Here is a 26,451-nt window from a genome sequence, read left to right on the forward strand (position 1 = left end):
TTTGTCCAGCCAGAAACAGGACTGAATTTGCAGAATGGCATCAAACTGAAAACAACTGATTTATTGCTACTGGCCCTCAAAAGTCAAATGAACTTGAATCAAAATAAAATGTAAATAATAAAAAGAAAAAGGCATTTTAAAAGTAATAAAAATTTAAAGTAAAATAAAAGATAAAGGAATAAAATTTAATTAAAATGGCCATCTCTGTGTATTAAGTTCATCTAAATGCACAGGGAATAATTTGCTTATATCCATCCATTTGCAGTGTTTTTTCCACTCTTACTCAGCTGCATTTTCTATTCTGAATAATATCTCTGGGGAGATGCCTCATTGCTGTATTAGACTAAAGCTTTGAAAGCAATTACTGTTAGCAGAATTTTACTGATTATCTTAATTCCTTAATCTTAATATCTGTTTATCTTAATTCCTTATCTTAATATCAGACTATCTTAATTATCCTAATTTTACTGATATCTTACTTCCCCAAACTGTAGTTGGCAGGGAAGTGATTTGTGCTTCTGTAAATTTTTTTCCCCCATTTTGGAATTGAAAATGGGAATAAATGGAGATTTCATCCCCACATTTCTCCAGACAAAGAGGAGCAGCTCACCTGAAACCACCGTCAGCCGAAATCCAGACACAAACTGCAGCGTCTCAATGAGCGTGCCCACAGCAGCTCCACCCTTTACAAAAACTCCTCCTCCCTCCTCTCTTGAAATTTAAGTGGCGCATGATGATTTTTAACTATTCCTTATCACATAGAAGTAATGATAATGTTTGTTTTAAAGTGATTTGAGACTTATACGCAGGGATTAAATATTTAAAGCTGTGAAAGCCACTCTTTTCTTGATATGGTAGCTATGCTGACTGACATGATTGTGATGAAATGAATAATTCTGTGTTTCTAAAATAACTGAATACATGCAGACTTTCCTTAGAGCAAAAAGAGTTATTTAAAAGTTTTGCTTTTCCCAGGAATGCAATTGCTCTTTCTGTGTCCCACTCTGAACAGGAGAAAAACATTCTGCATGGATATTCAGCATCAGCTGAAAAAAATCTGGGCATCCCTTCCAGAATATCTCAGTCCATCACTTCCACTCCAGTCAAGCAGTCTCAAAGTACATTTACTTGCACCAAATAAGAAAAAGGAAACAATTAGAACCAGTGGCTGATGATATTTTCCTCTTGGCTGGCGAGGATTTTGTCTTTACTCAGAGTTATCCTGGCTAAATTGAAGTGTTTGTGGTTCCTGCTCAGCAGCAACTTCCAGTATCACAAAATAATCCCTCTTCACCATGTCCAGGTGAGTTTTTCTCTGTAGGTCAGCCACAGAGCACTGGCATTTGGAATTTTCCCAAGTACCATTCCCAAAATTACTGTACAGCACAGTGAGGAAGGAAGTAAAGGAAAGGTAAAGTTCAAATTACAAATTATTTCTATACAAATTAATTACATTTCCAAGCCATCCTCTATGTGCAATCCCTACCAATATTTTCAGCTAAAAGCTGGCTGGGATGATGAAGGAAAAAGAGCTGAAAAGCAGCAGATCACATCACTGAAGAGTTTTAAATATTCACCCAGATTTCCAAATACACAAACTTGCTCAACAAATGGGAACTCTCCCACTGATGCTACTATAACATACATAATTGGAAAACTTTATATATTTCTATAAAATAGATAGAAAAACCTTTATTAATTCAAAATAATTTAAAAACAAGAACAGGCCAGTTCTGTGTATTTAAATCATTCCATCCTCTTCAAAGTCCCTCCACTGCTTTGCTACAAAACAGGATTTAAGGGATTTAATGGCTGTGTCCTGATTTATAGAGTGAATTATCCACCAAAGGATAATTTGGGTTTTCCCAGAGTCCCACAGCAAGTGACCTTGTCTGAGGTTGTTCTTTGAGTCCCACCCTCCCCTCATTGCCTGTTCCTTTAGACCCCTTACAGCTGTTCAAAGCACAGCTGTATCAGGATGCCTAAAGCAGACAGCTCCAAAGCACACCCCCTGAATTCCCAGCTGGATTAGATTAAAGAATATCATATCCACAGGTTTGTGCCACACAAACAGACTCACCTGTTGGCAGAAAGAGCCAGGTCCACAAGCAGAACTTGATCTGAGAAGCCCCAGTGAGAAACTCCTCGGCAGACATCCAAGGACTGTAGCCCCTGAGGGCAGCTCAGCTGCAGGAAAATATGAAAATACCAGCAGCTTCCTCACAATATCCTTATCCTGGGCTCCAGACACTCAGGAACTTGTATTCCCTCATTTTCTTATCAGCTTCTTCATTGCCTGAAGCCAGAAGATTGGGTTGCATTCCTTGCTGGTTCAGACTTGCTGCTTGCTTAGCCAGACATCCACACCTCTGGAAGATCTGACTTAGGTGTAACAACTTCTCTTGGCACAACCCATTCCTTCACCCCATCAAGACACCTTTCCTCCAGCCCAGGAAATTTATATCACAAATATTCCTTGAATATTTTGTTGTTTAAAACTCCTTTGGAAATACTGAGGAATTTTGAAAGCAGCAAGTGCTGCCTGTATTCCACTCCATTTGTTCTGTTACAAATCACTTCCAGATGTAATCCTGCTTTAGTTTGAACCTTCAAATGCAGATTTTCAGCTTTCAGCTTCCTGATCCTGGTCTTTCCAAAGCCTTTGTATCACTTAGCAAGAGTTTCCAACTTCACCTGCTGTCAAGGCCAGAAGAAGGGCAAAAGAGGAGCAGAGAGTTTAATTTGTGGCATGTGGAGGCGCAACACTTATGGGGTTTGGGTGGTTTCTTTGATTGGTTGGTTTTTTGGTTTGTTTTTTTTCTCCTGCTTGAGCTATTTGCTGCATTTCATGAATTTGAAAGTGTCGTGAGAACAATAAACACTTTGGCCAGAAGAGAGCAGGAGAGATCAGAGAAAGAAGTTCAGTTTACATCAGTAGATCTAATTTTAGCAGGAACTTTTTAGTATTTGGGGGAAACAGAACATGCTGGTCAGAATATACCCAGCAAATGCAGGAATATGATTATTACATTGTATTTTTAATGCTGTATAAGAAAACAGAAGGATTCAGTGGCAAAAAAAGCTATTTTAAAAAAGCTATTTTGTCCACTATCATGGAGTTTGATACTGTTTAAGTAAAAAACAATAAAATAATACATTTATCATCTTATCAAAACATGTCAAAAAGTTTATGTGAAGGGAAAGTGAAACAGTCTGGTTTACCCTCTCAAATAAAATGTTGAGATTAAAAAGAATATTATGAGGAAATCCAATTTAAAAAAAAGGGGGTGGGGGATATTTTTAAACCTCATTCCGTGTATTTGAATTATTTCTAGCAAATTAAAAATCAAAGAAGTTTTGAGGTTTGCTTTGAGTATCCTTTTAAATATATGCCCACCCTTTCTCCCAAACACCAGCCTTGCAGCCAGGGTTTAGTTTTTCACTCTAAATACAGTTTTCAATTTGCCAGTGGGCAAAATATTCCCCCTGCTATTCAGATTTCCTTGTTGTTCACGATGCTTTTCCATGTAACCTCTTGGAAAGAAATTTATTCTTTCAGGATGCTTTTAATGCTCTCTGCCACAGGAGAGAGCTCTCACCATTTTGACTTGCTCAGCAGGACAGATGTCAGATACCACACTCTGTGTGTGAGACTGTCATGGTTTGAAAGACAGGTGTCTGCCAGGGGAGGTGAGAACCTCCCTTGGAATTGAAAAATATGACCCCCTTCCCTCTGAATTATTATAACTTTGAAATTAAGGGGTTTTCTTGCAAAGATATGGGAAAAAGCATAACAGTCCTTTACTAATAAATTTATGTATAACAACTCAAACAAACAACAGCACCAAACAGAACCAGACATATTACAGCATCCTGAGTGGGTCGCTGGAGGTGAGAGAGAGACAAGAATCTTGTTTCTTGATCAGAAGGCTGGATTTATTGATATATGATATATAATACATTATAATTATACTAAATAGAATAAAGAGAGAAGTTTGCAGATGCTTGCTAAACTAAGAATAACAAAGTTGTGTCCAGGGACTCTGTCCCCAGCTTGCTCCTGTGATTGGCCCTTAATTATAAACATGGGAACATGAACCAATGACAGGTCAAAATAGGTGCATCCTATTGCATTCCACAGCAGCTGATAACAATTGTTTACATTATCTTTCTGGGGGCCCTCAGCTTCCCAGAAAATGCAGAAATCTGAAATAAAGGATTTCTGTGAAAAAAAAAAAGAGTATCTGTGTCTGATTCTGCGACACAGACACTCTGCCAGGCTGTGCTCACAGCCACCCACGCTGGCATTTCATTGCTTTAAAACTCAGTTCTGCTTTTCTTTTTCCTACCAATGTCTTGGAGCAGCGTCTTGGTTTAAAAGACAGCTGTCTGCCATGGGAGGTGAGAACCTCCCTTGGAATGGAAAAATACGACCCCCTTCCCTGTGAATGATTATAACTTATTGCATAAATATAAAAATATAATTATAAAAATTATTACCTGGGGCTTTTAGGCAAAGATATATAGGAAAAAGAATAACAGTCATTTAATAATAAATAGATATATAACAACCCAAACAAACAACAGCACCAAACAGACCCAGACACCCAGTCCTTGCCTCTCTGGGCCGCAGGTGCTTTCCCCTTTGGTGCAGTTCCGGGCACAGCCAGCAGGGGCGCTGCTGGCTCCCGGCCGGGCAGGGTGGTTGCGGTGATTCCCCCGCGCCAGCAGGGGGCGCTGTGGCGCGAGCTCGGCTCCCTCATGGGGCGATGGCGGCTCAGGCGGTGGAGGAGAGGGGAGGTGGCTCCCTTTACAAAACTCACGGTGAGCAGCCGGTCTCAGTGCCACTGAGGGTGGTGAAATGTGCTGCAGAAGCAGAAGCAGCACAGGGTCGTGGTGACCCTCTGGATGGCAAAAGGAGCTGCGGCAGGAAGCTCCGTGTGGCAGGTGGAATGGCAGAGGCAGGCAGATCCCTGAGGGGGCAGAAACAAAATGTATCCGAAACTCCGCACTGTAACAGGAGATGTGGGGTGTCCTGGCCGGCAGGGTCTGTGGGGCTTACAGTGCAGGGAAGAACCCAGAGCTGTGGGATGTCCTCGCCAGCAGGGTCTGTGGGGTTACAGTGCAGGGAAGAACCCATAGCTGTGGGATGTCCTGGCCAGCAGGGTCTGTGGGGTTACAGTGCAGGGAAGAGCCCAGAGCTGTGGCAGAGAAGCAGCGGAGATGGGCAGTGGCAGCCTGGCTTCTAAACACATCCTGGAGAAAGTCCCTCAGAGGTGGCTCAGGGGCTTGGAGTGCCGTACTTCCCTCTCCTCCTCACCCTGAGTGGATGGTGAGGGGCCTTTCTAATGAGGGAGGGTGTTGATAATGTCCCAGTCCAACAGCTACTCTTAGGAGAAAAGGCTCACCCACAGTAAGGGAGAAGCAGTACAGGGCTGGGCTCCAGCTATGGCAGTGAATTCTCCCCACAGCAAGAAACAGCCCAACTGTTCTCCCCCAATGCTGACAGCAAGAGAGAATTAGGAGCTGTGCCCTTGCCCTGAGCACAATCAAGCATGGACACATGTAGGAGAATAGGCTAGTACTGTTAAAGTGTATTTTACCAAAGAGTTGTAATCATCCTCCGTTCTTTTGTTATCATGGGATCCTTTACAGGACAATTTTGTTTTTTTCAGATGTTGGGATAATCCCATATGCAAATGTGCTTCTTTAACGGAGGGTATTTTAATGTGGAGCACAGTTTCCCTACAGAACTTTCCTCACCTCATATCAGGTGGCAGAGCTGCAGATTCTGTCTCCTTATGTGGAATTAACTGCACTAAGACAATCTTATTATTCGACTGCACTAAAGCTCCAAGTTGTGAGATATCTTCTGGAAACAATTCAATTATCCTGATTTTTTAAGGTGTATGTTCTGCATTGCTAATGCAAAGTGAAAAGCCACAGCTTAGTGGGGACAGTCTGGGAGCCTGTCAAGAACTGAGGGCTTTCGGTCAATGAAATCCCCACTGACAGAGGTGTCAGCAAAATCAGGTTTAACACAGATTTGCCAAAGTGGGGTACTAGCCCACAGCAATGCTCACTCTGCAGCTTTACTCCATGGATAAATCAGGGACAGGAACATCAAATTGGAATTAATTTTATTTAAAGATTGATGTGGCGACTGGGGACAAGAAAGGGGCAGAGCTGTAAAAAGGGAGTTCCTCCCATTCCTCCTCATGAGGTGCACAAAGGACTCCCCTGCTTTCTAAAATCCTTCTAGAGGAGGTGTGGATGGATACAATCCTAGTCCCAGACTTCATCAAGAATTTATGACTAAGGGACTATAATAGCACTTAGTCATGAACCCTTCCTTTGTGTGCATCTGATTCCACTGGTTTTGTCTAAGGGAATATTCTCAAAATAGAAATCTGCCTGAGAGATTGGGTACAGGTGTGGAGTGCTGGAGAAAAGGTTCTGGGTGTCACTGGAAAATCAGTATAGAAATATTGGTGAACGGCTCCCCCTGATTGATGTTCTGGTGGTAGAATGCACTAAATGTGCATTTCACTGGATTTGGATTTGCCATGCAAATCTCACAGAGCTTCTGCAAGGGCTGGGGCTCTTCTCTGGGTGTCTGCAGGGCCTGAGGGTGTGAGCTGAGCAAGCTCAGTGCAGCAGCCCTTGCTGTGGCCTGTGCAGAGGCTCTCTTGAGGGCTGCAGGAGCTCAGGCAGGGACAGCAAAGCCTTCTCTCCCCTTCAGGATGTGGTTACCTTGTGTTTTCAAAAGCAGGGGAGGGTTGATGCTGCCTGGTGTGACTGAGTCAGAAATGGTGACCACAGCATCCTGCCTGTAGCCTGTGAGAGGGGCATGAGCTGGGGAAGGTGTGGGCTGGACTCTGTTAGCCCAGAGCCAAGTTTCTATGGAAACTATCAATCCATCAAACCACCCCAAATGATTTTCTGGTGGCCCCTTCCTCCTGTCCCTGAGTGCAAAACAGCAGCAGGGTTTCTTCTCTGCTGACAGGAGCATTTTCCTCCCTCGTGCCTTCAGCAAGGACTCTCCACGCTGAAGCTCCTGAATGTGCCAGAGACATTTCCCTGCACAAAGTCTGCAAAAGACAAATTCAGCCAACAGGATATCTACATCATTAAAAATTTTTTTTTTCTGATCCCAGTGGGCTTTTAGGCCAGTTGGATTTCAGCAATTCCATCTCAGTTTCAGAAGAAAAAGCACCGAAAACCCACAGCATTTTGCACTAGGGCATCTTTATTTTTGTCACTACTGCAGGAACCTAAAATGGACGTGCAATACGTTTGGAAGAAGAAATACAGGCCGAATCAAGAAATTGGCATTGTCTGGTTGAATTAAATCACTCCAGATTCTACAGAGCTGTTCTTATCTGTAATACACTCTTATTAAATCTAAATCCAAAGCTAGAAATGGCAGTTCCTGTGCTGGAATTCCCCCAGCAGTGCTGCTCCAGTTCCACAGGCAGTAACACAACATGCCTGGGAAAGGTGCTTTTCAAAGGCCATCTCTCTGCAGTGAGCACTGGAGTGTTCAAAGCTACTGAAGCAGGTTGGACACTTTTATGGAAATGCCAGAAGAGTGGGGAGACCTACTGAGGATGAGGATAAATCCACTCTCTTCAGTGTTCAGAGGAGAGGAAACAGCAAAAGCACTTAAAACTCTTGAGTGTAAATCAGCTGGCCAGGCAGGAGTGCAGAGTGTTGCATGTCTTCAGGGGAAGGTGCTGCCTTGTGTCCTGGCTGGTCTCTGTCAGCAGCTCTGGCCCTGCTTGTTCAGCCCCCTTGTGCTGCTGGTTCATGTTCTTTCCTGCTCTTCTTTGGGTTCGATCCCCATGTCTGGAAGAGCAAGGGGAGGTTTAAAGTACATTTAATGAAATTGGGCCTCTGAACCAGTGATTGATAACTGTCAGATGAGGACAGATACACTCACAAAAGTTAGGCTGGAGTATCTTTTGTTCCTCTTCCTATACTTTAAATTTAAAATCCCCCTCCCTCCTTCTTCTCTTTACTCCCACATGTTTTTATTTTGGGATCCTTGCCTTTGAATCCTTATTTGTCTGGATTTTTCTCCAGGCTTTGTGCTCTGAGACTCGATAGAGTCAATGAGATATTTCTTAGGCTGTTCAGGTAATACCAGTGTTTCTCTGGCAAACAAAATTTGGGAACCAGCCTCAAGAATGGAGCTTTGAATACAGAAAAATGCTTTTTCCTTTGTCCTTTGGGAGTCCGGGTGGGCTTGTCTTAATTGCCTTTCGAGGGGGGAAAGTGGTTTTCATGTGTGTGGTTTGGTCATTGTTGTTGTGTTTTTTGCCAGAATACTTGCAAGGGCTGTGAAATGGATTCAGGAGCAGATGAATAGGCCTGATCCCTTGTGGGGCTAAGGACATACACAGGGACAGAAAGTCACTCCTGGCATTTGCTTCCAGGCTTTCCAGACACCAAGCTATGAACTCCCTTACCTCAGAAAAGAAACAGTTTGATGCTCATGAGGGTATTGAAGGCGATGCCTTTTGCCAGTAGGACTCTCAAACCCAGCACAGTCATGGACAGCATGTTCACTCTCTGCTCTTCAGGGTCTGCTCAGTGACCAGAAAAGAGGGGAGACATCATGGTCTAGGTTTTGGTGCTGTGATCTTGGCAGAAAGTGGAAAATCCACAGGTGAGAGTTTCAGGGAAAGGAAGAGCAGCAAAGGAATAGCTGAGAGAGAACATGGCAACAACAGGGGAGCCCAGAGTTGCTTTTTGCATCCTGGGGCTTGTGTGTAACTGCAGGAGCAACCTTGGAACAGCAGCCTGTGTGTGCTGAATGTGTTGTGTTCTGAGTCCTCTGCCCTGCAGAAAATACATTTCCATGCCTTTATCCCCCAGAGAGCAATGTAACTTCACATCCTGTTTGGGTAACTCACCTTGTGCTGAGGGCTCTGTGCTATTGCAAACCCTCTTACTAGCCCCTTCCGCTCCTTGAATGACCTTCAGGATTACAAAAACAATCCCACAGAATATAAAATGGGATTTAGTAAAAAACCACAAAACATGCCACACTTTGAACTTCTTGTTGGTGTTGGATCAGCTGTTCCAGGTTGTGCTGCAGCAATTTTGCTGCTGCAGGGTGAAATATGTAGTCATAAGGAAATTCATGTTTTAATAAATAGATTGTGTCTTCCCTCTCTCTCCCAAAGTTATTAAACAGTTGAAACCATTTATTTCAGTTGCTTTGGGACATCTTTCAGCTCTCCCTGTTGAAATACCAAATATCTTTCTGATTTCTGCTGGCTGCCTAGAGCAATGCTGACTAGCAGGAGAAGAACACCAAGCCCCACAGGACATTGTCCCTAGAAAAAAGTTGCACCTGTGCCACCAAACTGTACCTGGCAGTATTGTTACCATACTGCTGTCGAACTTGTCCGTGCACATCATCACTGTTGTGTTCTGTTCCTCGGAGATTATGTACTCGGTGTGGAAAGTCGTTGGTAAAGGTGTTGTTTCCACAGTGGTAACAACTTGTGATGCAGTTGTTTTCTCCACGACCTCTAGGATAGAAGTTTTGGACTGTATGTAACAAACTCCATGGATTGGACAGGATTGATTTTACTGCAGGCTTGCCTGGGTGATGAGTGACGCAAAATTCATGTATACTCAGCTGTGACTAATTTGTAACAATCCCATTTAGTGTTTTTATGTCATTATTCCTTGTCATTAGAGATACAAGCAAGAAAAGAAGATTGCTGAAACTCACAACCAGCTGTCTTACAAGAAAACTATTGGTGTCAAAAGAATTTAGTTGCCAACAAATCATTGTGGTACCATAATTTGTTTATTAGAGAAAATACCCTTCCCTCTAGGTCAGGTCACAAGTGGAGATTCAAGGGTGATCTCAAAAACCAATGTCAGGATTTAACTCAGATTAGTAATTTGAATTAGAGTAAAACCATGGAACTGAAAGGACTCCTCCAGCAGCCTTCCTTGCCAGAAAGGACTCAGCTTATGAAAAGCTATCTGACACATCCACAGAGATGGACGTGTCTGCTTTGACAGGAGCATCCTGAGGGGTCTCTTGGCTAAAGAGTGGTGTATGAGGCTTTTCATTTTGAGTGGTGTCTGCCTTGCAGGTGGGTCAAGAGTTCCCTCAGCTCGAACATTTTGTTCATCCCAGGGTACTGATGGAAGTCTGATCAAGGAGCTCTGATTTTACACCCTTTCCCCATCAGCCCTGTGCCACTGCTGAGGAACTGAGGTGAAAGCCAAACCGTGCTGTGCACAACTTCATGGGTCAGCTCTCCTGATCAAACAGGCAGAACTATACACTGTGCATACCTCCAGCAGCCTGACACCCACCAGAAATCCAACACTGCCTTCCCAGCTCTTGTACCAAGCATTGGCCAGAGCCTGTCAGTCCTGTGAGTTCTGTGTTCTCTGAGAAGACCTTGAACGGCTTTTCATGTGGTCTCCTCTCCAGGCTTTGCAAACAGCCAGAACACAACCAGGCTGCTTCTCTGCAATAGCTCCCTGGGCAGGATCTTCAGCAAGCAATAATGTACACAGTGCAACTGTAGTTCAGAGAGCAGAAGATTTGTTTTATCTGACCCCAGAATGCTCACCTGAGTCCCACTAGTTTGCATTACTGGACAGTACAGCCATGAATTCCTACCACTGCTTGCTTCTGGAAGGGATTCATGTTTTATGTTCTAAAAACTTATTTAGAGAAAAATCTGTTCTTCTCCTTTGCTTTTCTTATAAAGTCACAGGAGGAGCCCTCTATTCCCAGAAAATATTGTGCCTTAACATTCACAGTGAATGTTTAATCTGGAATAATCCAACCCTGACCAAAGGGAAAGTCTTCTCTATCCTTAACTGAGCCCTCAACAGAATATGCCTGGAGTATCCCACAGTGGCACTAATGGTTGTTATTTTATGTCATTTTGATGTAGGAGTATTCTCAAAACATTTAATAATAAATAGATATTAAACAACCCAAACAAACAACAGCACCAAACAGAACAACAGCACCAAACTATAGAATAACAATTATATAGTATATAATATATAACATACATAACATGTGTAACATGTATAATATAGAATTAATGTATAATAATGTGTATAAATTAATGTATATCTTTATGTATGCCTGTCAAATTGCATTTTAGTAGCTCTCAAAGGAATTCAAAACCAAAAGGGGGAGGTTGTTTACATTCTGGAAACTTTGGCTTCAACATACTATTTCTTCTGACTTGAAAGGGACTTTGATTCATAAAGCCCAAGATCTTTTACTGTCAAATATAATTCCAGAGTCTCTGGTCAGCTCTGAAAAGATTGTGTTTTTAGCTGTAAAAAGAAAATCATTGAACAGCATGGAAAGAAAAGATCTGCCTCTGAAATGGTAAATTTGCATTCCTTTGTCCCTTTGGAATTGGAAGTGCAGTGAGATTGTTCCCAAATACACATTTATTCCCATGCAACATATCCTACAGACATGGAGAAATATTTGGCAGCACCCAAGGAAGTTGCACGTCTTTCTGGAGGGAGAGCAGGAGGTTTTAGGGATGTAAAGTAACATGGGAGGTTCTTTAAAGATATGCAGTCCTCTAAAAGCAAAACAACAGTTCCTGAGGGATGCACCTGATACTTCAGGATCACAGAGATCAATATCAAAAACCCCTCTGCCACCCCAACAGTCACATTTCCCTAGAAAAGCTTGGGGTGACCTGCACCTTTATTGTTTATCACACAATTCCAAAGAAAGATAGGAATAAGTCAGGCTTCCTATAATCCCTATTCCCCACATTGGTCTTTTCAGAACCCACACAACCTGGAGCCAATTGTCTTTCATTGAGGAGCTCTTGGCTATGAGGCACTTGTGGGAATTCAAGCTCAAGGCTATTTCACCTCCTTCCTGCTCTGTCCCCAGGGCAGTGGAATGCCTTACCTGGGGACACTCTCAGTGTGGTGGGGCCAGTGTCAAACCAGAACTTCTCCAACCAGGAGTTACAGATCTGTCTCAAAACTCCTCATGCTGGGAGCTCCTCACTGAGCTCTGCATTCCTGCCCCAAGTCAGTCAGTGCAAGCCCGCTGGAGAATTGGACACTGGACTGTGAATTTGGGCCAGAGTGCTGCCCAAAGTGGGAATAAGTTATCACAGGCTAAGCAGTGCCCTGCTGGTGTTGGCGGATCATGGAATAATGGTGCTGTGCAGAGTCAGCCCAGATGTTCCTGGGAAACCTTCCTGAGCAGATCCAAGCTGAGGGTTTGGCTTGAAAGCCTGGCTGCACAGTGAGTGCCTTCAAGGGATTATTGCAGCTGAATGTTCTTTCAGTGAACCCAAACTTTTAAATTCCCTTGTTCTTCCCCACATTAATTTACTGTGAAGTTTTAGGAATAAAGAAATGTCACTTACTTGGTTCAACTGTGAGGATCGTCCCTGATCCAGTTGCTGTTGTCACACTGGTAAGACTTATTCCAATAACTCACTCTTTCTTCATGGTGTTAAAATTTGTTGTAAATGAAGAGATGGATTGCTAGATATTTGGCCTAATTATCCATGGGTTCAAGTCCATGAGAGCACCCAGAGGTACATTTAGTTTGTAAACTGAAAAGGGAAAAAAATTCCTTGATTAGTTCAATGATTTCAGTTAGCTTAATTGAGCAAAGAATTTTCAACGTCTCCCTTTCTTCCACGTTTTAGAACCTTTATGAGCTCTTTTATGTATCCAGGATACAAGAAAATATATGAAGGAGGTTCTACTTCTCTTCTTAAACATTACAGTCACCCATCTCCTTTCTTTCCCAAAATACCTCACCTTTATTCCTTCTTTGGGTTTTTATACTGGTCCTTATCCTGTTTATATCATTGTGGTACCCCCAGCCCCCCATACACAGTGAGGTATTTCATAGCAAAAACTGTCTCTGTTTCACTAGACAGAATTTAGGATTATACAGGCAGTCACATGACTTCTTTTGTGGTTTGAGATCCAGCATACCACATGAAAAAACATCATATTGCTTTCAAGGAAGGATCTAATGTAATATCTGAAATCTTGAGTTGTATATGAGATCTTGGGGATTACATGACACCTCCGAAAAGTCTGATGGAGTTAGGCTGGATAGAAAGCAGGAAAAGAATCAGTACTTTTTTTGTTATTTCAAGCACTTCTGAAAATTCTCCTGACTTGCTGAAAACTATCCCCTTTTCTCCCTTTGTTTCAGTGCTCAGAAGCAGGAGGAAACTGCCCTCTGGTCTCAGAATTGGTGTCTGGGAGGTCATTTAATACCTTAGAAAGTCTTCATGGTGTTTTAGGTAAGAGGTCAAAGTAGGTAAAATGATTGTACTTTGTTGTGTAGGGGCACTGAAACCTTGTGGTTGAGGATCAAAGAGTGAAGGGTCTTGTTCTTCATGCATCTGCTCCTGGCTGTTGTTGGATCTGAAATTAAAAGGATCTTTGTTCTTAGCAAAATCTTCCTCTGTGCTCTGAGACAAAGAGAAGAACACAATGGTGAACTTAAATAGAAATATCTAAATACAGATACAGTCAGTGTGGCTTCCTGTCCACTTGTTCAACTAAAGCTAGTTATCAAACATCTAAAATGACCTGTTTGTGAGAGCTAAGATCTCAGGTTGAACGGTGAGGAAACTGGAAAAATAGAAGAGGTTTTCTGATGTTTGAGTAATTCTGGGAATCAAATTTGTGTATGTGCACACAGTTGTCTGAGGAAAAATGGATTAAGTAAAGTCACCGTGTTTCCTTCTTCAAGAGAAGGGAGGGAGACAGTTTGTGTGTGGTGGTTCAGTTGTTTTGAATCACTGTGGTACGTAGTTCACACAGTGCTAGGCACTTCTACAAAAACATTTGTGGGCTTTTCAGTGCCAGGTGATGTCTCCTCTTTCATGTCTTTGTAGTGCTGCCTTTTGTTTTCCTGTGCCTCTACACTGCTCTACTTCTGAACATCTAACACTGTTCCAGAGGATTCCCTAAACTAAAAATATCATTATCATCCTTGCTTTTTTTGGCAGATTGAGTAGTTAGTATTAATGTCATTAAAATATTGCCCTGATTTGTATCAGGGGAGAAGTCACTCGGGCTTAATAACTTTATATCAATTTTCATTCTGTATTCCCTAAGCCCTTCTAGACCTTCAAGTACATCTGTCCTTAAAGCCTATTTGCAAGAGAAATTAAAATTCTAACCATGTTTAGAAATTGTTCAGAAGATATTTTGGTTCAGCTGATGCGGCATTCATTAACTCTCTTTGCGTTAATGACCTAAAGATGCTTATTTATTCAGCTGTTTAATTTTTAGTATTTCTTGCATGAGTTCCATTTTTATAATGGTCATATGCATTTTGTCCCAATTAGATCAGCAGGTTTTTCCCCTTAAATTTTTTTAATCTTGTGAACTGATTATTTGACCACTGATCTGGCCATTGTTTGCAGTTTCATTTATTTGTATGGCTTTTCAATGAGTTTCTAGGGAGGAAACATCTGGTTACAGTTGACTGAAGTTGGCTTTTAATTTGATTTTTATCTTAATTTTTAATAATGGTAGCCTGAAATTTTAGAGCATTTTCCTAAGCCTAAGATGCAGTTCTAAGCCACAAATAGCATGATTTCATCCTGTTTGCAATGTTGTTATTCCCAAGGATAGAGGTGTGTTTCTCATTTTTAATCAGTGATTAAAATAGCAATGCTACTATTTCCCATTGGTAACTGGGAAATGCCCATCTGCTGTTCCCTTGAGTGTGTCAATTTTATTTCTCTTCCTTGTTGCTTGAGTCTTGCAGGAAAGCTCAGCAGGAGAATGTGCTGATGTGATGGGAACCCTTTCATGCCAAGGATTGTAGTCGGTTCAACCCTTGGCATGAAAAAGGGAACAAGCCCTAAACCCCTCCTGCCCCAGGCCTGGGCACACACAGGCGCCTCTCACATCCCCTGCCCTGCCTGGCAAATCTTCCCAGAGCACTGAGACCTCACCCTGCTCCTCACTGAGATCTCCCAGGCCGTTAAACACCCCCTTTGCATTCCAGTGGCCTCAGAGAAACACCTGTGCTCACAGCCACCCACAAGCCACACATGCTGGCATTTCTTTACTTTAAAAGCTCACTTCTGCCTTTCTTTTTGCTATCAGTGTCCTGGAGCAGTGTCTTGGTTTTAGAGACAGCAGTCTGCCATGGGAGGTGAGAACCTCCCTTGGAATGGAAAAATATGACCACCTTCTCTCTGAATTATTATAAGTTATTATACAAATATAATTATATAATTATATAAATTATTGTCCTGGTTTAGGACAAATTTGGGCGAAAACCTCCAAAAGGGGGCCCCTCCAGAAAGCAAACCCACACGGCCCCTCCCCCCAAGTGGTTTGGGAAGGATTCCTTGGAGAGAAGTGGAAAGAACCTGTTTATTTAACAGGCAAAGCACCCCCCGGCACACAAAATGAACAATACTGGATGACACCACTCTTTCACTGCTCTGAAAAAGATGACAAATTCAGAAAGTCTCTCCTGGGAGCGGTGGCTCTGTTATCAGTCCCTCATGTGCTGGGACAGCTGCTGCAGCCACAAGGTGCAAACTCTTGGTGTTTCCCAGGTCCCGGGCTGAAGCAGGTTCAAGTAGGTAAAGAAAAAGCAAAAGGAGAAACAGTCCAGGAAAAATTTGGACTGCTTAGCTAAACTACCTAATGAGCAGAAGGAAAAAGCAAGAGCAAAGCAGGAGCAAAGCAGAAGCAAGAGTGAGAGCAAAGCGAAAAACCAAGCAAAAAGCAAAAGCGGCACTATGTACTGCCCTGTCTGTGTCTCCCACCAGCCGTGGGGGAGCGGCTGATAACAAAACCAAAACAAAACATTTGCTTTTCAGAGTCAGACTTGAAGCCACAGAACAAAATATCCAGCATAAACAAAACACACAAATGGGGATACAACCATCATAACGTCATCCTAGGCTAATTATTTTATGGTGCTTTCAGACAAAGATACAGGGAAAGGAATAATAGTAATTTAATAATAAATATAACAACTCAAACAACAGCACCAAACAGGCCCACACATCCAGGCCCGGCTTCTCGGCCGCAGGCGCTTTCCCCTTTGGTGCAGTTCCGGGCACAGCCAGCAGGGGCGCTGCTGGCTCCCGGCCAGGCAGGGCGGGTGCGATGATTTCCCCGCGCCAGCAGGGGGCGCTGTGGCGCGAGCTCGGCTCCCTCACGAGGTGATGGCGGCGATGGCGGTGGAGGAGAAGGGAGGTGGCTCCTGTTGCAAAACTCACGGGGAGCAGCCGGTCTCAGTGCCACTGAGGGTGGTGAAATGTGCTGCAGCAGGAGCCTCATAGTGGCAAGCTGGAACAACAGAGGTGAGCACAGCCAGGTGGCAAACAAAGTGTAGCAAAATCTCTGAAGTTGTGGCAGGAGCTGTGAGGGTGGGCGGACACAGGGTGTAGAGTTAAAGTGTAGGAAAAAGGCCCAAGCAGTGGCAGAAAACAGCGGGCCTCCCACAAGCAGCGGGGAATGCTCCCTCAGGGACCCTGTACTTCCAGGAGTGTTGTTTCAAAATTGTCAGTGTGGTTGCTTTCTGGGTCACTGGCAGCAGGGAACACACTCCAATACAAGGGAAAACCTACTGAGGTGTCTCCCTCACTCTGGTTTTTCCCCAAGTGAGTCAGTAGAGCTGCCCTCTGATCCAGCAGGATGGCTCAGTGCAGGGCCCCCCTAACTGGACACTGACAGAGTGGCTGGGCACAAGGGTCTCAGCTTTTCTGGGCCAATGACAGAGAAATTAAACACTAAGGGTTGAGGAAATTTCACACTAAGAGTTGAGGAAGCCTCCTGCTTTCACATGACAGAGACAAAGGGGGGGAGTTGTGGCAAAGCCTGGGGAGAACTGCCTGGCCCTCTGGCATCTATAACTTTTGTTTTGGATTCCTTGGGCTCTGTACTCAGGAGCAAGCCCATGGATGCATTTGCACAGGTCTCCTTAGGTCTTCCATGAAAGCCTACACTTGTAAAGAAAGAAATGAATGCACAGTGCTCAGAAGAAGAGCATCTGTGTTTATTGACATGGAGCCAGAGCTGGGAGTGGAGAGAAGGAGTTTTTCATCATGTCCTGGGAAAGTCCATCGTAGCAGTGCAGTTCCTGGTGCAGTGCTTCTCTTTCTTCAGATACAATTAATTGACTGCTGTTATAACATTGTGTTACTGCAATGTTATTGTGAAACTCCCTAAACATCATGAAGTATCCAAATGTTGTTCAGTCCTGCTTTTCCATGTTAAAACTGCAGTTCTTTCAGTGCCCATTGTGTTTCTTGGTCCTGGTTTAACCACAGATGGTAACTAAACACCACACGGCTGCTTGCTCTTTTGCCCCCTCATTGAACTGGGAGAGAATTGGAAGTGTAAAAGTGAGAAAATTCATTGGTTTAGCACATAACACTTTAATAAATAAAGTAAATACTGCCTGTGTGTGCAAAGCTAAGCAAGGAATTCATTGACTACTTCCCATCCACAGCCAAGAGTTCAACCTAGACCAGAAAAGCAGAGCTCCATCATGTTTAATGGTTACATGGAAATACAAATGCTATCACTCAATATCCCCCCTTTCCTTCCTCTTCCTCATCTTTATATGCTGAGCATGATGTCCCATGGCCTGGAATCGTGCTTTGGTCAGCTGGGGTCAGCTGAACCAGCTGTGCTCCCTCCCAAATTTTGTGTACCTTTAGCTACTCACTGGTGGGTGGAATGAGGAGCAGAAGAGGCCTTGACTCCAGGTAAACACTGCTCAACAATAACTCAAATATCCCTGAATTACCAACACTCTTTCCAGCACAGAATCAAAACATAGTCCCATTCTAGCTACTATCAGGAAAATTAACTCTACTTACTAAACTGTATTGACTTGATTGGCAATGACATAACTTCATTTACCCAAGTCAATGTGTTTGCACACGATGGCACTGCAGGTACATCTCCCTGTCCTTGTCTGGACAAAAAACATAAATGATGGATTTTTCCTCCTGTCCAGTAGAGGAGGGGCAGTGGGACAGCAGCTTGCTGAGCCTCTGGAGGACAGCCAAAGTCAACTCACCACACCTGAACTCCTTCTCCATGGTCAGGTGCTCTGTAGCAGCCACCCGGTAGAGCAGTGTCATCCCTGCTGATCTGGCTTTCCTAAACAGCCTGGCTGCACCCAGCACAGCACTCTGGAAGCTCCAGCAACACATCCCCATCATCCCAAGGCTCTGCAGCCAAGGCACTGAGGATAAATAAGGCTGTGCTGGACAGGAGCCCTGGCAAGGTGCACTAAACCTGCCCTCCCCCAAACTGCAGCCTCTGCAGTTCCCAGCACAGATCCTCCTGCACCACCAATGGCACCAGCCCTTCCAGCAGCCCTCCCTCCAGTGCCTTTTAGTGCCACCCAGCCAGAGGGACGTTTCCTGCACCTGCCATTGCCTGACAAGAGCCCTGGGCAGCAGCTGCCAGAAAGATCTGTCATCCCCATCTGCTGGTTTTTGGTTCACTCTGCTGCAGATCTGCTCCAGGGTGATTCTTGCCTGACAGTAGTAGGTTGCTGCATCGCCTGGCTCTGCTGCCCGGATCTGCAGTGGGAAGCTGTTCTTGAACTTCTCATCTTTTATCTGAAAGCGACCCTTGAAACCTTCTCCATAGGTGCCATCCTCCTTGTAAATCCATTCCTGAGAGCCAGTTGGGCCCTGACGGTACCACGAGACGGAGTAGTACCTCATAGAATCCCCCTTCATGCGGCATTGTAAGGTGACAGCTTTTCCCTCTTGCACGGTCACTTCCCTGGGCTGCTCCAATGTAGCTGCACCAGCAAGCGAGACTGCTGCAGAGAGCAAGAACAAAGCACAGTCACTGCAAGATCCAGCAAAGGGCAGGGCAATGCTGGTAGGACCTTGCACGGGCACTGGACGACTTCTAGGACAAAATCCTCCTCTTGGAAGCCAGCTGACACAGATGGGCAGAGCTGGTGACAGCTAGCAAGTACCTCACAAGGAAGGAGACAAATCATTTCCCTCCTTCCTTTTCCCAGTCTGACTAGAAGCATTTTCTGATTTTCCCCAAAGAAGCAGGAAGGAATTGCACCATGGGAGGACAAATCCCTTTGTCCTAGCCAAGAGAGGATGGTGAGGTACCCACTGTCCTGTCCCTGAAGCTGCTGTGGGTGAGCAGAGCACAGCCAAAGGGCTGTCGCAGGCAGTGGGGCTGTGCCCTGTGCTGCCATGGCCCAGCTGCTCTGTGCCAGAGGGGCCGCAGCGCCCCAGGCGCAATGTCCAGTGCCAGGGCCAAGCGCTGGGCCCCGAGATCTGAGTGCAGCAGGGAGGTGCCCTGCGTGTGCCCAGGCTGCAGAGCAGGCAGCTGGCACGCAGGTGCCCAGCTCAGAGGCACCAGAGGAGCAGGGCTGCTCTCCCCGTGCTCCACAGGCATGGCTGGGCAGCTGGAGCCGGGGCACAGCTGCGGCTGCAAGCGCTCAGCACAGCTGCCCAGAGCCCTGCAGAGCCCAGGGCCACGCTCAGCTCCCGGGGCCAGCAGCCCTTGCCTGCACTTACCTACAATGGGCAAGAAGCCCACGCACAGGGCACTCCACATGGCCAGGCCCGCTCTCCGTGGCCTCTCTGCAGCTTCTCTGCGCCTGCACAACAGCTCTGCCCACACCTGCCCTGCCTGGGCCTCTGGCACTGCTCTCAGGCCCAGGCCCTGCTGGTCCCTCCCTCTGCCTGTGACAGCACTGAGGGGGAGAGGAGGGGCACCAGGAGCACAGCTTGAAGCTCTTGCTGCCCTCCTGGCTGTCTCTCACCCTGCGTGGTCCCCATCTTTCTGTGAAGCCCTCTCCATACTCACACTTTGTGTGATCCTGTGAAAGAGCCTCAGGCTTGTTTTGGAGTGGCTCAGTGGGAACACTAAATTGGGAAATTCCATTCCTAAACCCCAGCACCCTCATTTGGCATCCAATGTGGGGCATGAAGGGTTGAGATAAGAACAGATCTGCCCAGAGTGGGCTGCAGACCAATCTGATCTCAGCATTAGCTCTATCAGGTATGGAGCCACGGGTGCCAATGCTGCTGGGGCTGTTCCTGTGGCTGTGGGACCTAACCCTGTGTCTGTTCTCATATGAGCTCCCCATGATGATATTGTGCAGGGCTGTGGGCACTGAGAAGGGGACTGGGGAGAGGACAGGTGACTCGTGTCAAGTGTTAGAGTAAGATACTGTCACAAGGATGATCTAGTAGTGCTTCCAGGCAGGTGGAACCCCATAGCCAGAGACTCTATTTGTCATCAAAATAAAACTGTGTGTGCACAGTGCCTCTTAGAGGTCTCCATATAATGAACGCTGGGGTGTCTCTGCTCGGTCTCCTTGCAGGTTATGTTTCAATACAGGTCACAAAAGAGGAATTTCCCTGGTTGTCACAGGCTTTGGCATAGCCAGGGATCATGTAAGGCCCTCCCTACAGAAATCCCAGAACTGACATCTATTTTCTAAGCTGTCTTTGGAAAGACAGACATTGCCAGGAGCTCTGCACTCCCCAGTCCTGAGTGGTTTTGCAGGGGAACATCAGGTTTCCAATACTTCAGTTCAGATAACTTCTGCTGACTGAAATATTTGGGAAAGAGAGAACGAGGACTTTCCTTGCAGTTAGGTAATTAACCATCCTGCTAACGAGTTTCTGTGGTGGATATGCCCAGTTCAGCTCTTCCTTGTATATCCCAACTTGTTCCACACTTCTTTAAGTGGATGAATTTCTTATGGGAGGTTTTCAGAAATGCAATAATGATGGTGTCCTGAATGCAACCCCACGTAGTTCTCCTTCCTGCACCCAATCAGGGCACACATCACTCACTGCATCCTGAAAAAGATCCAGATAATAACAAGTCTGTAGCTGAATTATCCTACACATTGTGGTTCTTCCTTCGGTAAACCTTCTGTTTCCTCCTGTCATTTTCTACATACCACTTTTCATTACCAGCATTCCCCCCTCCTTCAGTATTTCCTGACATTTGGAAAAGAGAAATGCTTCTCAGAGAATTCGGCAAAACCACAGTTTCTCACCTGTGAATCCAAGGCAAAATCTGACAGGAAACACCATTCTGATCATAAATCAGGAATGGGGACTTACTAAGATATTTAGCCTGATCTGTACAGGACACTGTCAGGAAGCCCAGGTGTGAGACTGCTGCAGTATTTCAGATTGAGATTCCTAAGGAATTTTGAAAGCAGTGCTGCAAGTGCTTCCCATATTTTACTCCATTTCTTCTGTTACAAATAACTTCCAGCTCTAAGCCTGCTTTAGTTTGAAGTTCAAATGAAGCTTCTTTGAATCTGACTTTAGTTTTTCCGGTCTTTCAGCTTCCTGATCCTGTTCTTTCCAAAGCCTCTGTATCGCTTTGCAGGAGTTCCCAACTACTCCTGCTGTCAGGGGCAGGATGCAAAAGAAGAGCAAAGAAGTTTAATTTGTGGCATGACCAGGCACACCACTTCTTGTGGGGTCTGGATGGCTTCTTTGGTTGGTTGTTTTTTTGGTTTTATCTCATGTTTGAACTATTTTCAGGATTTCAGAAATTTGCAAGTGTTGTGAGAACAATAAACACTTTGGCCAGAAGGTAGCAGGAGAGACCAGAGAAAGGAGTTCAGTTTACATCAATAGATCTACCAGGAACTTTTTAGTATTTCAGGACACAAAACAGGTTAGATTATACCCAGCAGATGCAGTAATGTGATTATTAGATTGTACTTCAAATGCTGTAAAAGACAGCAGAAGGATTCAGTGGTACAAAAAGGTATTTAGTATTGCCCAATGTCATGGAGTTCTTAATAATGTTTTCCCGTGTAACCTCTTGGAGAGAGCTTTATTCTTTCAGGATGCTTTTAATGTTCACTGCCACTGGAGAGAGCTCTCACCATTTTGAGTTGCTGAGCAGGGCAGATGTCAGACACCACACTCTGTGTTTGACTCACTAAGGGGCAGGAAAAATAATGTGCTAGAGGTGAAAATTTTCCTCAAATTACTTTAAAGTTTTATTGAAGTGGCTGGTCAAGTCACCAAAACAGTGGGGGAAAAAAAGCTCTCCCACAGGATTTTTTAATGTTAGAGAATCAAGGCATTACTTTATTCTGGCTAAGACGTGTAACAGAAATAATTTCATCCACACATTGCACAGGTTGTGCAGAGAAAATCCTTCCATCACACAGGGTCTTCAAAAGTTTTCTTATACTTCTACAGTCAAAACCCAGGGAAATCCATTGGTTCAATGCTCATTGCGCACAGGCTCCACAGTTTGTAGTGTTTGGTTTTTATTGATCCTTGCAATTTCGATGTTATTTTGGTTCTCAGTCTTGGTTCTCTCATGGATCTTTTCCCAGACCAGGTGTCTCTGACCATGCCAGAACTGGTGTTTGGAACTGATGTTCATTAATGCTCATTATCTTTTGTGTATCTTCTGTGCTGCTCCCAGTCTGCTGAGATGTGGAGCTCATCAGGCTTGGTGTGCTGGAACAGCCCTTTGAAAAGAAAACTTCAGTTCCTTTCCCCCTTGGCAAAGGTGAACAAAACCCCTGACTAACGGTATAGAAAGAAAGTTTGAACTTCTTCTCATTGGTCCCAGTATGAGAAAGGTGTCACAGAAATGCAGAAGGACTGGGGCTGGAAGGGACCTCTGGAGGTGACTGGGTGTCCCCTGCTCTAGCAGGACTGTCTGGAGCTGTTTGCCAAGGACCATGTCCAGGTGGCTTTTGAATGTCTCCAGGGTCAGTGGCTCAACCTCTGCAGATCTGCAAAGGCTCTATAAGCACAGTCAACCATGGATGCAAATCAATCTCTAGGAGAAGAGAAGTAGTACGGTAAAAATGCATTGTACCAAAGAGTTCTGCTTATAATCATCCTGTATTATTCTAGAATCAGGACAATATTTTTTTTTCAGATGTCAGGATAATGCCACATGCAAATGTGCTTCCTTTAACAGAGAGTATTTTAATGACCTTTACCTCCTCTGCATCTGATTCCACTGGATTTGTCTAAGGGAATATTGTCAAAATAGGAATCTGCCTGAGAGATTGGGAACAGGTGTGGAGTGTTGGAGAAAAATGTTCTGGGTGTCATTAGAAAATCAGTATAGAAATATTGGTGAACGGCTCCCCCTGATTGATGTTCTGGTGGTAGAATGCACTAAATGTGCATTTCATTGGATTTGGATTTGCCATGCAAATTTCAGCTTCTGCAAGGGCTGGGGCTCTTCTCTGGGTGTCTGCAGGGCCTGAGGGTGAGCGCTGAGCAAGCTCAGCGCAGCAGCCCTTGCTGTGGCCTGTGCAGAGGCTCTCTTGAGGGCTGCAGGAGCTCAGGCAGGGACAGCAAAGCCTTCTCTCCCCTTCAGGATGTGGTTACCTTGTGTTTTCAAAAGCAGGGGAGGGTTGATGCTGCCTGGTGTGACTGAGTCAGAAATGGTGACCACAGCATCCTGCCTGTAGCCTGTGAGAGGGGCATGAGCTGGGGAAGGTGTGGGCTGGGCTCTGTTAGCCCAGAGCCAAGTTGCTATGGAAACTATCACTCCATCAAACCACCCCAAATGATTTTCTGGTGGCCCCTTCCTCCTGTCCCTGAGTTCAAAACAACAGCAGGGTTTCTTCTCTGCTGACAGGAGCATTTTCCCTCCCTCATGCCTTCAGCAAGGACTCTCCTCACTGAAGCTCCTGAATGTGCCAGAGACATTTCCCTGCACAAAGTCTGCAAAAGACAAATACAACCAACAGGATATCTGCAATATAAAAGCTGTGTTTCGATCCCAGTGGGCTTTTAGGGGAGTTAGATTTCAGCAAGTTCCATCCTAGTGCCAGAAGAAAAAGCACAGAAAACCCACGGAATTTTGTGCTCGCACAACTTTATTTTTGTCACTATTAAAGGAACCTTAAATGCACATGCAATAAATGCAGCAGAAGAAATACAGGCTTAATCAAGAAATGAACATTATCTAGTTGAATGAAATCACTTCAGATTCTACACAGCTCTTCTTATCTGCAATACACACTTTGGGTATTGAAATTATCTAAAACCCTAAGCTACAAATGGCAGCTCCTGGGCTGGAATTCCCCCAGCAGTGCTGCTCCAGTTCCACAAGCAGTAACACAACATGCCTGGGAAAGGTGCTTTTCAAAGGCCATCTGTCTCCAGTGAGCACTGGAGTTTTCAAAGCTACTGAAGCAGGTTGGACACTGGTGTGCAAATGGCAGAAGAGTGGAGGGATCTGCTTAGCAGGAGGAGGAGGATAAATCCACTGTCCTCAGTGTTCAGAGGAGAGGAAACAGCAAAAGCACTTAAAACTCTTGAGTGTAAATCAGCTGGCCAGGCAGGAGTGCAGAGTGTTGCATGTCTTCAGGGGAAGGTGCTGCCTTGTGTCCTGGCTGGTCTCTGTCAGCAGCTCTGGCCCTGCTTGTTCAGCCCCCTTGTGCTGCTGGTTCATGTTCTTTCCTGCTCTTCTTTGGGTTCATTCCCCATGTCTGGAATAGCAAAGGGAGGTTTAAAGTACATTTACTGAAATTGGGCCTCTGAACCGGTGTTTGAGAGCTGTGAGCTCCCTTACCTCAGAAAAGAAACAACTTGATGCTCATGAGAGCATTGAAGGCGATGCTCTTTGCCAGCAGGACTCTCAAACCCAGCACAGCCACGGACAGCATGTTCACTCTCTGCCCTCCAGCATCTGCTCAGTGACCAGAAAAGAGGGGAGACATCATGGTCTGGGTTTTGGTGCTGTGATCTTGGCAGAGAGTGGAAAATCACAGGTGAGAGTTTCAGGGAAAGGAAGAGGAGCAAAGGAACAGCTGAGAGAGAATATGGCAACAACAGGGGAGCAACCTTGGAATAGCAGCCAGTGTCTGGTGAAAGTGTTGTGTTCTTAGTCCTCTGCCCTGCAGAAAATGCATTTCCATGCCTTTATCCCCCAGAGAGCAACGTAACTTCACATCCTGTTTGGGTAACTCACCTTGTGCTGAGATGTTTGTGCTGTTGCAAACCCTCTCACTGGCCCCTGACTCTGTTCTGGTGCTGTTTGGTTCCCCAAATCCTGTTATTGGTTCTTCAGCCTCCTCTACTGTAGCATGATAAAGAAAAGGCAATTTAAACTATATATACCATTTACACAGGATATAAAAAATGTTAAATGATATTTCTCATAGAAAATCAGAGGAACGTACTGACTGGGCCTCAGCTGGTCAGGATTAATTCTGAAATTAATATGAACAGACAAGTGCTTCATGCAGTTGCAGGAGACAGAAAAATTCCTGCATTGTTTTGTTTTAATATTTGAATGACCTTCAGGTGTAAAAAAGCAATCTCACCAAATATAACAATTCATTTAATTAAGAAACCCTCACAACACACCCCACCTTTAACTTTCTGTTGGTATTCAAAGGGCTGTTCCAGAGTGTGATGCAGGAGGTTTCCTGCTATAGGCAGGAATATACTGTCATAAGGAAATTCACAGTTTAAATAAATAGATTGTGTCTTTCTTCTTCTCCCCAGAAAAGTATCTCAAAGTAATTTAACAGTTGAAAAACCATTTCTTATAGATGCTTTGAAACATCCTTCCCTGCTCTCCCTGGTGAAATCCCAAATGTCTTTCTTATTTCTGCTGGCTGCCCAGGCCAGTGCTGTCCAGAAGGAGAACACCAGGCCCCACAGGCCACTGTCTCCAGAAATAAGTGACAGCTGTGCCACCAAACTGTACCTGGCTCTGCTGTTATCGTGAGGTCATCGAATTTGGCCGTGCAGGTCACTTCTGTGTCTTTTGTCACCCTGACCACTTTAATTCCATTGTACAACCCCTGTGATGTCAAAATGGATGGGCTCTGTTCATAGACCACCTCCTGAGAGGGCATCTCCAATCTGATGTTCTTTGTAGTGGAGTTCCTTGCCAAACAAGCTGCTTTCCCAGATCTGCCATCTTCTTCCAGTTTCTTTGATTTCATCACAATGACTTGAGGGTCAGATGTTTTTAAAACGTCTGAAAAGAAAAGCAAGGTTTGGACAGGATTGATTTTACTGCAGGCTTGCCTGGGTGCTGAGTGACCCAAAATTCACATGTACTCCATCTGTGACTAATTTGTAACATTCTCATTTACTCTTTTTTATGTCATTATCCCTTGGCATTCGAGGTACAATTAACAAAAGAAGATTGTTGAAACTCACCACCAGCTGTCTTACAAGAAAACTATTGGTGTCAAAAAAAATTTAGTTGCCAACAAATAATTGTGGTACCATAATTTGTTTATTAGAAAAAATAACCTTCCTGCTAGGTCAGGTCACAAGTGGAGATTCAAGGGTGATCTCAAAAACCAATGTCATGATTTAACTCAGATTAGTAACTTGAATTAGACTAAAACCATGGAACTGAAAGGAATCCTCCAGCAGCCTTCCTTGCTAGAAAGGGCTCAGCTTATGAAAAGCTGTCAGACAC

At 44.6% G+C, this 26,451-nt stretch overlaps 1 long non-coding RNA gene and 1 gene segment (V, D, J or C); both read right to left on the reverse strand.

Moving 5' to 3' along the window:
- LOC134430761 (T-cell receptor alpha chain constant-like) overlaps nucleotides 1–26,451 on the reverse strand; it is a 161,353-nt gene that overhangs the window by 34,199 nt on the left and 100,703 nt on the right.
- Nucleotides 7,250–12,879, reverse strand: LOC134430766 (uncharacterized). Of its 2 annotated transcripts, XR_010030912.1 has the most exons (5): nucleotides 12,811–12,879; nucleotides 12,408–12,599; nucleotides 9,381–9,542; nucleotides 8,472–8,588; nucleotides 7,250–7,848 (listed from the first exon to the last, which is right to left on the reverse strand). It is a non-coding gene; the product is annotated as an uncharacterized LOC134430766 (long non-coding RNA). The 2 variants fall into 2 exon arrangements; XR_010030911.1 differs by having other exon boundaries at nucleotides 12,408–12,852.

This window comes from Melospiza melodia, chromosome 30, assembly GCF_035770615.1.
Source record: "Melospiza melodia melodia isolate bMelMel2 chromosome 30, bMelMel2.pri, whole genome shotgun sequence".
NCBI classification, from domain to species: domain Eukaryota; kingdom Metazoa; phylum Chordata; class Aves; order Passeriformes; family Passerellidae; genus Melospiza; species Melospiza melodia.